A 9,465-nucleotide genomic window follows, 5' to 3' on the forward strand; every position below is an offset into this window, starting at 1 on the left:
AGCCCACACTGACCTTGAACCTGTGACATTCCTGTCTCATCCTTTCCCATGCAGGGGTTATAGGCATGAGCCACCAAACCGAGTGTGATTAGGACACTATGGGTTGAGGGTTGTGACAGACTTTTGACTTGGTGTAATAGCTTGAAAATGAGGGCTGGAGAGATGGCTCAGAAGTTAAGAGCTCTTCCAGAGGTCCTGAGTTCAATTCCCAGCAACCACATGGTGGCTCACAACCATCTGTAATGGGATCTGGTGCCCTCTTCTGGCCTGCAGTCATACATGCTGTATACATAATAAATAAATAAATCTTAAAAAAGAGAGAGAGAGAGAATACAAGTTTCTACAAACCTTTAAAAAAAATAAAGCTGGGCAGTGGTGGTGCACGCCTTTAATCCCAGCACTTGGGAGGCAGAGCCAGGCGGATCTCTGTGAGTTCTAGGCCAGCCTGGTCTACAGAGCGAGATCCGGGAAAGGCACAAAGCTACACAGAGAAACCCTGTCTCGAAAAACCAAAAAAAAAAAAAAACAAACCCAATAATAATAATAATAACTTGAAAATGAGAGCTCCTTCATATACCACTTTTGTAAGGGCCTCAAATTTGGTTCCCAGCATCTACGTTAGAAGGCTTACCTGTAGCTCCAGCTTCAAGGGATCTCATGTCCTCTTCTGGCCTCCACAGGCACCCATATTAACATGCATACCTCCCTATATGTAGTGTATTTTAAATAAATTTTAAAAAGAAAGTAAGAGACTCCTCCACATTGGTGTTGGTGGCCTCTGGAGTCCTGTGTAGATGAGGATCTGAAAATAGTTCATACATCACAATATCACACTGTGGGATCCCACAATGACTCCAGCTTGTGACCTGAGTCCATCTTGACTTAAAGTCAGAGAGTTCAAGCTTGTTTTTGCTTCTTAAGGTTGAATAACAGGATGATTGGCCAAAGGCATGGTTACTAGATGTTTTGAGAATTAAGGAGGTATTTACGTTTGTTTGTTCCTTGAACCATGGTAAAGAAATCTTTGACCCCTCTTTGCTTTGGGTATAAAAAGGCTATGAGAAATAAATTCGGGACTGCTGCAGTATTGACCGAGAGCCCTCCTGATTCTATCCTATGTCTCTGTCTTTTCTCAATCCTCACTCTCCTATTCAGGTGAGTGGTCCCAACAGGTCGGCTGGTCCTGACATCACACCCGTGAGGCAGCTGCCCCATGGAGCTGTGCACTGCATAGCACGTTCACTAGCCTGGCTGACGTGAGACTGACATCCCTTTCCCTCGGAGAGCCTCTGATGTGAATGCTTTCCTGATGTTTGGGTTGGACTGGTCTCAAGAGAAGGGTGGGCAGAGGGCTGGGCAGTGCATGTGAATGCTAGCTATTCTGGAGCATTGAGGGTGGGCTGAAGAAGGATAAAGCAAACAAGCACAGACATTCTTTCTTTCTGCTTCCTGGCCACCATGATTTGAGTGGTTCTGCTTGCCATGAAAGATCAAAACCTTGGAAGCTGTGAGCTAAAATAAATAATTCTTCCCTTAAAAGATACCTGAATGCATCCCAGATTCGAGAAGTTAAAAGATTGCAAAGACTGATAACTCCAGACAGCCTCAGGAAAAGGCCAGGGGAGGAACTGTCCAGCACTATGTAACTGAATTTGAGCAGAGATCATACTTTAATCCAGACCCAAATCAAAGAACAGGAAAAAAAATCATCAGATTGCAGCCTTCTAATGTAATAATTGATGAAAGTGAGCATTACCAATAGGTGCTAAAACCCTTGGATGGAAATGTGGTTGGTGATTAGGATGTTCACATAGAATAGGGTTTCACCGCACAGATTAATCATTAATTATCGTGGGAAGGTATGTACTGAGAAACTGGGCAGTTACTGTAACCAGTTCAAATTAGGAATTACTGATCTCAAGGCAGATTCCTATTACATGACTCCTATCATATGAAATATATGATGTCATTATAGGCACAATGTTGAATCCAAGTCTAACTAGTCTTTAGACCCAGCTGGAAATATAAAGGCTAGACAAGGGAAAGAAGTGAAATATAAGGAAACAATGAGACAACTTTTAATTACAGGACATTTAATAAAAATAATTGGAGGCCAGGCAGTGGTGGTGCACACCTTTATTCTTAGCACTCGGGAGGCAGAGGCAGGTAGATCTCTGAGTTCAAGGCCAGGCTGGTCTACAGAGGGAGTTCCAGGACAGCCAGGACTACACAGGAAACCCTGTTTTGAAAAACCAAAACCAAAACCAAGCCAACTTACCAAACAAACAAAAAAACTGGTATGTGCTTTTTAAAAAAGTAAAATGAATTCACTTATTGTTTGCGTGTGGAGCCAGAGGACAACTTGGTGGAGCCAGTTCTCTCCTTTCACCTCTGTGTGGTTTCCAGGGGTCACCTCAGGTCACAAAGCTTACCCATCTGCAGTGCTTACACTTCTCATTCTCCAGACTGAACCCATGGCCTCGTACATGAGCCCCACCACTGAGCTACGTCTCCCACCCCAAGAATAAACGTTTTTAACTGTGAGGAAAATGTTATTGACTAACATTGGGTAAAAGAGGAAAGGAAAGGGAGAAGAAGAAACACACTTAGATTTTCATTGCTCATTGTGAGGAATAAATAGATAGTTGCTTAATTATTGGAAAACAGAGATGTTAATTTAATTACAAAAGTAACAAGTAGGATAAAAACCACAATATTCCAAGAGCTGGAGGTGCATCGAGTTCAATGGCAGAACACTTGTCAATGTGCTTGAGGCTCCCAATGTCATCCTCAGTGTGTTGGATAGTCTTATGTCAACTTGACCCAGGCTTGAGTTATTTGAAAGGAGGGATGCTTAACTGAGAAAATGGCCTACATAAGCCATAAGATCTAGCTGTAAGGCATTTTTTAAATCTTTTTTTTGGCTCGGGTATGTGTGTGTGTGTGTGTGTGTGTGTGTGTGTGTGTGTGTGTGTGTGCTGTCCTGGAACTTGTTGTAGACCAGGCTGGCCTCAAACTCACAGAGATCTGTGCCTCTGCTTCCCGAATGCTGGGATTAAAGGCATGCGCCACCACCGCCCAGCATAAGGCATTTTCTTAATTAGTGACTGCTAGGGGAGGGCCCAGCTCTAAGTTCTATAAGAAAGCAGACTGAACAAGCAGTGAGTAGAAAGCTAGTAAGTAGCACCCCTCCATGGCCTCTGCATCAGCTCCTGTCTCCAGGTTCCTACTCTGTTTGAGTTCCTGTCCTGGCTTTTCTCAATGTTGGACTACGATGTAGAAGTGTAAGTCAAATAAACCCTTTCCTCCCCAACTTGATTTTTTAAAAATATATTTATTTCTATTTTAGGTACATTGGTGTTTTTGCCATGGGTGTCATGTCCCCTGAAACTGGAGTTATAGACAGTTGTGAGGTGCCATGTGGGTGCTGGGAATTGAACCTGGGTCCTCTGGAAGAGCAGCCAGTGCTCTTAACCACTGAGCCATCTCTCCAGGAACCCCCCTCCCCCAACTTGATTTTTGATCATGGTTTTTCATCACAGTAATAGTAACCCTAGCTAAGATACCTAGAACCTTGAACCAACCAACCAATCAATCAAAACTCATAAAAAAAAACAGCAACAAGCCAAAAGCCTTCTGACATTTGAGAATTACGTACAGAAGCAAAGATAATAGACCACGCAGTGTTAGCATCTCCAAAGTGACAAAAACAGAAGGAGCAACATGACACTAATGTGACAGAATGAAGGCTAAGTTGCCTGTCCTGTCAATGGATGCTGAAGTAGTCTTACCTTGCCTATCAAGAGAACACAGATACACAGACTGGAGCTAAGTGATGCTTTCCTTTATACTGGGATCAAGCAACTGACCAGTTAAGAAAGGGTGTTTTCGGAAAGATGGCTTGTGTGTGTGTGTGTGTGTGTGTGTGTGTGTGTGTGTGTGTGTGTGTGTGAAGCCCAGAATTTTTTTTTTTTTGAGATAGAGTCTTACAATGTAGCCCCGGCTGGCCTAGAACTCATTAAGTAGTTCTAGGCTACCCTTGAACTCACAGGTAGGCACCTGCCTGCTTCTGCCTCTTACATGTTGGGATTAAATTGTTTTATGGTGCTGGGAACTGAAGCCAGGGTTTTTCACGTGCTAAGCATGTGCTGTGCTACTTAACTACACTCCTAGCTCTGGTCATAATTTTATTATCATCTAAAGTGGAGACAAAGGAAGGCTTTTTATAATGCAGCTAGCAATAACTGGATAAATGGGCTGGGCGGTGGTGGTGCACGCCTTTAACCCCAGCACTCGGGAGGCAGAGCCAGGCGGATCTCTGTGAGTTCAAGACCAGCCTGGTCTACAGAGCGAGTTCCAGGCTCCAAAACTACACAGAGAAACCCTGTCTCAAAACAACAACAACAACAACAACAACAACAACAAAAACAAACAAACAAAATGGATAAATGGTCATTTGCACGTCAAATAACAAACTGCAAGATTTCCAAAGCTGAGATTATAGGAGATGCAGGTCAGCAAACTCATAGCAGGAGACTTTAATTCACCTTGTTGATCAAGGAGAGATCACTGGGAAAATGAGCTGGGATATGGAGGATCTAAACATCCTTACAGGAACTGAGAGGCTTGTTGTCTCTCTTCCAAAGAACTTCATCTTTTCCTTTTTAAAAGTTAATAATTTGCAATATTTAAAAAACAGCTTTAAAAGGATGTATGTGTTTTCAGAATGTAAGGGCTTGTGTGCTTGTCTGCACGATTTGTGTGCACTACACATGTGCCGATGCCCTTGGAGCCCAGAAGAGGGTGTTGGGTGTTGGATCCCTTGGAACTGGAGTTATAGGCAGTTGTGAGCTGCCATGTGGGTCCTGGGAACTGAACCTGGGTCCTCTGCAAGTGCACATTCTTAGGTGCTAAGTCGTGTCTGCAGGGCAGGTCTCATAATTCCTCAAACTGAGGGAGGTGATGTAGCATACACACTGCATATTATGCCGTGTCTCCTTTGGGTGCAGTTGTCAATTGTATGAATTCCTTTTTGTTTGTTTGTTTTTTGAGATAAGATCTTGCTATGTAGCTCAGGCTGGCCCGGATGGAACTTGTGATTTTTCTACCTTGCTCTCTAGGTGTCGCCATGCCTGGATAGGACTGTGCTTGCTGTGAATCATACAGTGGGGTAAATGGAGACTTTGGACAGGCACCAGAAAACATTTAGATTTCAGAACACTTTGGACTCAGGACTTTCAGAGCAGGGAGGCAACCCTATTTGCTTTCACATAAGGGAAAAATTCTAGCCTAGAACTATCTAGAAAAGTGAAACATTGTGGAAATGGCGATCTCTGGGGCTAGTCTCCAGCTACAGGAGTGTATGGGAAGAGGATCAAACTGAGGTGACCTTTTTTGTGGGACTCCTACTTGGAGGGAGGAGCTGGACAGAAAGATTCCAGAGTTATCTTCCAGCCTGAGAGAACAGGGTGTGACCAGCCGGGAAAGCGTAGCCAGAGAAGAGAGAGGGCTGAGCACAAAGGCTTCCTGTAACTCTAAGCGCCGCCTCTTAGTTATGTCTGTCAAAAGGAGTGCAGGCCTCTACTGTGCAGCTGGGGCTTGTCAGTGAGGATGACAGAAAAAGAACTTTCCATAGACTCCTCAAGATCTGGTCCCGTTCTAAAGCAGGTGTGTCTCGTGCTGAAAGGTGCTCACAGGGGGGCGTTGAATTTTGAGGGGCGTTACTGGGGATTGAACCAAGGCCCTCACACATCTTACACCACTGAACCCTGTCCCCAGTCCTAAGACAGCTAGCTTGTCCTTATGTCTCCCATGGCTGGACACACTGCTTTCACTCCCAAGGTATGTCTGAACTCTGTGCTACAAAATATATGTACAGATGCCAGAATCTAGATCCAGAAAGCTGGGGCCAATGCCAGTTCAGGTGATGGTGGCAGTGATATTGATCATAAAAAATATGGTCCATCTCTGAAAGCTGTTAGTCCAATACATCCTGACAAGGCAGGGCTGGGGTGGGTGGATGGGGGACACCAGGTGTAGCCTGATTTGATGATTACCAGCTAGAAAAGAGCCCTTCAGTGCCCGTTAGTACTCTGTGCCATGTCCTCTTTCCCATGCATGGGGCTTCTTAACGGCTATGGGCTGTTCTTTAATTTCATTCATTCATTCATTTACTCATTCATTCATTTGTGCCAAGGCTTGAACCCAGGACATTGGGCATGCTAAACATGTGTTCTTTCATGGAGCTTATCCCTTTGTAAAACTTCCCAGTCTTTTTGGAAAGAAGACAGGTTTTTTTTTTTTTTTTTTCCTGAGACAGGGTTTCTTTGTGTAGTTTTGGTGCCTGTCTTGGATCTCACTCTGTAGACCAGGCTGGCCTCGAACTCATAGAGATCGACCTGGCTCTGAGATTAAAGGTGTATGCCACCACCGCCTGGCGGAAAGAAAGTTTTAATACTTTCACTGAGCAGGTTCTTTCAGTTATTCTGGAATCACTCCACCTGTGACTATTGCCACACCTCAATCCTCCACCAATTAGCCTGGAGGATGGCCTTTCTGCTTTCACCTCCTGAGTGCTGGGGCTGAACTGGACAGGAGTTGAGACCGCTTTCAAGACCTAGGTCTAAACTGGGGACAGTGGCGTGTGCCTGTAATCCCAGTACTTGGGAGGCAGAGGCCGGAGTACAGTTTGTCCTCATGTTCCTCTATGAGGCTGGGTCGGCGTGGGAGAGCTTCACCCCCAAGTGCCTTGACCCTCTTGCAAATTTCAGCAAGCACTTCATGGTCTCGTAGGAACAGAGGTCATGAGGGTGTGTGGTTAGACAGTACCAGGACCCAGGGGGTCAGAAGTCCTCTCCAAATATTGATTTTCTCCCCTGGCTTACATAAAAATGAGGTGACAGAAGATAAACAAGCCTGACACTGAAAACAAAAATCTTGCCAACCAGAAAGTTGTCTGAGTTCGGTGGTTCCAGTTTGAGTTTTTAGGAGCATTGGGACTCTGTGCAGGGACTTCTGAGACTCTGCAGATGCGACTTAGTATTTAATAGAAAAAAAAATGGAGATTTGAGCTGTATAAAACCACTCTAAGCAGATGCACAGGTAATCCGGATGCGAGCAGCAATTTTGTGGAGACTACGAGCACATGTGTCCCTCGGTCTGCCTCCAGCTGCATCTTGGTATTTATTTGCAACTGTCAATCTGCTGGGTCAGAAGGTGGGAGGCTCACAATTCCCAGTCCTGCCTGGAGGCTCAGGATTTGCTCTTCTGTACTTGCTACATAGTAAGTTGAATCCAGTCTGGGCTATATAAGACCTTGTCTTAGAAAACAAAAATGAGCTGGGCAGTGGTGGCACACACATTTAATCTCAGCACTTGGGAGGCAGAGGCAGGCCAATCTCTTTGAATTTGGGGACAGACCGGTCTACAGAGAGAGTTCCAGGACAGCCAGGGCTACACGGAGAAACCCTGTCTTGAAAGACCAAAAACCAACCAACCAAACCAAAATGAAAAGAACAAAAAAAAAAAAAAAAGACTTTCTTGGTCAAGGAGTGGAGGTTAGGGCATAGAGGCAGGAGGAAGGATCATCTCAGGTTCAAAGCTAGTTTGGTCTACATAGTAAGTTCTAGGTCAGCCTGGATTATAGAAGGAAACCCTGTCTCAAACAGAACAGGACATGATGAAGGTCTAAACAATGCTCTCAGAACAACAGCTGGTCAAGGGAGAGAAAGAAAATCAGATGAGAGTGAAATAAGGTCTCTGTCTCTGTCCCCACTTTCTCTTTTGAGTTGGGGACAGTCACCTGGGTAAATCTGTGAACTCTGGGAATAGAGGGCTTGTCCTCTCAGCTATGGCCTGGGAACATTGTTTGACATCCCAGACTTAGTGGTCAGTCCTAGTCATGTAGAGATGGCAGGGTGGCCCACCTGGGCAGAGAGGTCCCTTCTGCAGCCTCCAGGGCATGTCCTTGGTGATAGGTAAACAGCGCTGGTTGGTGGCGCTGGTGGTGGCACTGGTTACCTTGTGGAAAGGTCACAGTCACAACAGAACCCAGTGCTAGTTTTAGAGCTTTATTAGGAGGGAAAGTGGGGGAAAGAAAGAGAGGAGAGCCAGGCATGGAGAGAAAGAAAGATGGCAGGAGCAGAGCAGAGAGCAGGGAGAAGAGAGGGAACAGAGAGAGAGAGAGAGAGCAGAGAACAGAAAGGGTGGGGGTACATGTCTAGCTTTTTTAAGGCGGGGATTGCGTGACCACGCAATGGGTACGTAGTCGCCAGCACCGATGATGATGTAAGATGATGCAAGATGCAAGACCTTGAGCTGCGTATGTACAGGATCCTAACACTTGGCTGGTTCTGAAGGGACTTCCTGGCTGGGATGACGATAAGAAGGTTCCTGGATGACAGATCGAAAGACTATTCTGGAAAAACGGAAGAGTCATTGTGGAGGGTGTGGGCTGGGGTTTATTGCCTAGCTTGAGGACAGCAAAAGCGGCGAGGCTTGGAAGCAGCTGAGGACAGAGGAGTAAGTGGAGAGGAAGGAAATGGAGAAGAGACTCGATTTTACTCTCAGAGTCGTGATAATCCCCGAAGACTTGGGACAGCGGAAGTGACGTCATCTGACAGTTTCACTCCGGCTGCCTGTGTTAAAACTCCTTCAGGAGCTTCAGTTCTCTATGGTGGCAGAGGTCCAAGGTGGGAAGGAGAACTCCATGTGGGGACTTTGTATCAGCCAGCTCTGTATCAGTATCTGTGTGGGAGAGAGCAGAGACTGACCAGGGCAGCCAAGGTTTTGGAGCGGCTCACAGGCCAGGCACCTGCATTTTCCCAAGCTAGATACACGGTTAGGTCCTATGGCATCGGGAGAAGTGAAAAGATTACTGTTTGCTGCACAATCTGTGAAGTCAAGGCAGAAGAAATCCTGGAGAAAGAGCTGAAGGCATGGGAGTGTGAGTTATGGAGAAATAACTTCTCAGATGCTGGAAACATTGGTTTTAGGATGCAGGAACACATTGTCCTGGGCATCAAATATGACCTGAGCATTGGGAGCTGTCATGGACTTCTTCTTCGTGGCTCTGGAAAGGCCAGGTTGCAGCATCAAACACAAGCACAGGGCAGGCTGGATTGGGTCCAAACACAGGATCAGCATCAGAAGCCGCATCCTGGTTCCAGTAGAAGTGTGCTGGCACCGTCAGTCCTGGAAACCCAACAAAACAAAAAACTCCTTCAGCAGACCCAGCTGAAGCAGGAGGATGATCTCAGTGGTCCAGGTGGGGTGAAGGATGCTTTGACTGGGCCCTGTCACCCAGTGTGGAGGTCCCAGCCTCAGGCTGGACTTCTGAACTGACACATGCTGTTGGTATAAAATGCGCACTGAATGTCCACGACGGTACACAAATAAGAAAATAAACTATCACACTGATATTTTAACAATATGGAATGCGCGATGAAATGGTAGTTAACTTATTTT

General features: G+C 45.7%; 1 pseudogene; it reads left to right on the forward strand.

Annotated features, from left to right (window-relative positions):
* Positions 1-8,463: 8,463 nt before the first annotated feature.
* On the forward strand, positions 8,464-9,238 carry LOC131923999 (large ribosomal subunit protein uL5-like; annotated as a pseudogene).
* The last annotated feature ends 227 nt before the right edge of the window (positions 9,239-9,465 follow it).

Source organism: Peromyscus eremicus, chromosome 14 (genome assembly GCF_949786415.1).
Source record: "Peromyscus eremicus chromosome 14, PerEre_H2_v1, whole genome shotgun sequence".
NCBI classification, from domain to species: domain Eukaryota; kingdom Metazoa; phylum Chordata; class Mammalia; order Rodentia; family Cricetidae; genus Peromyscus; species Peromyscus eremicus.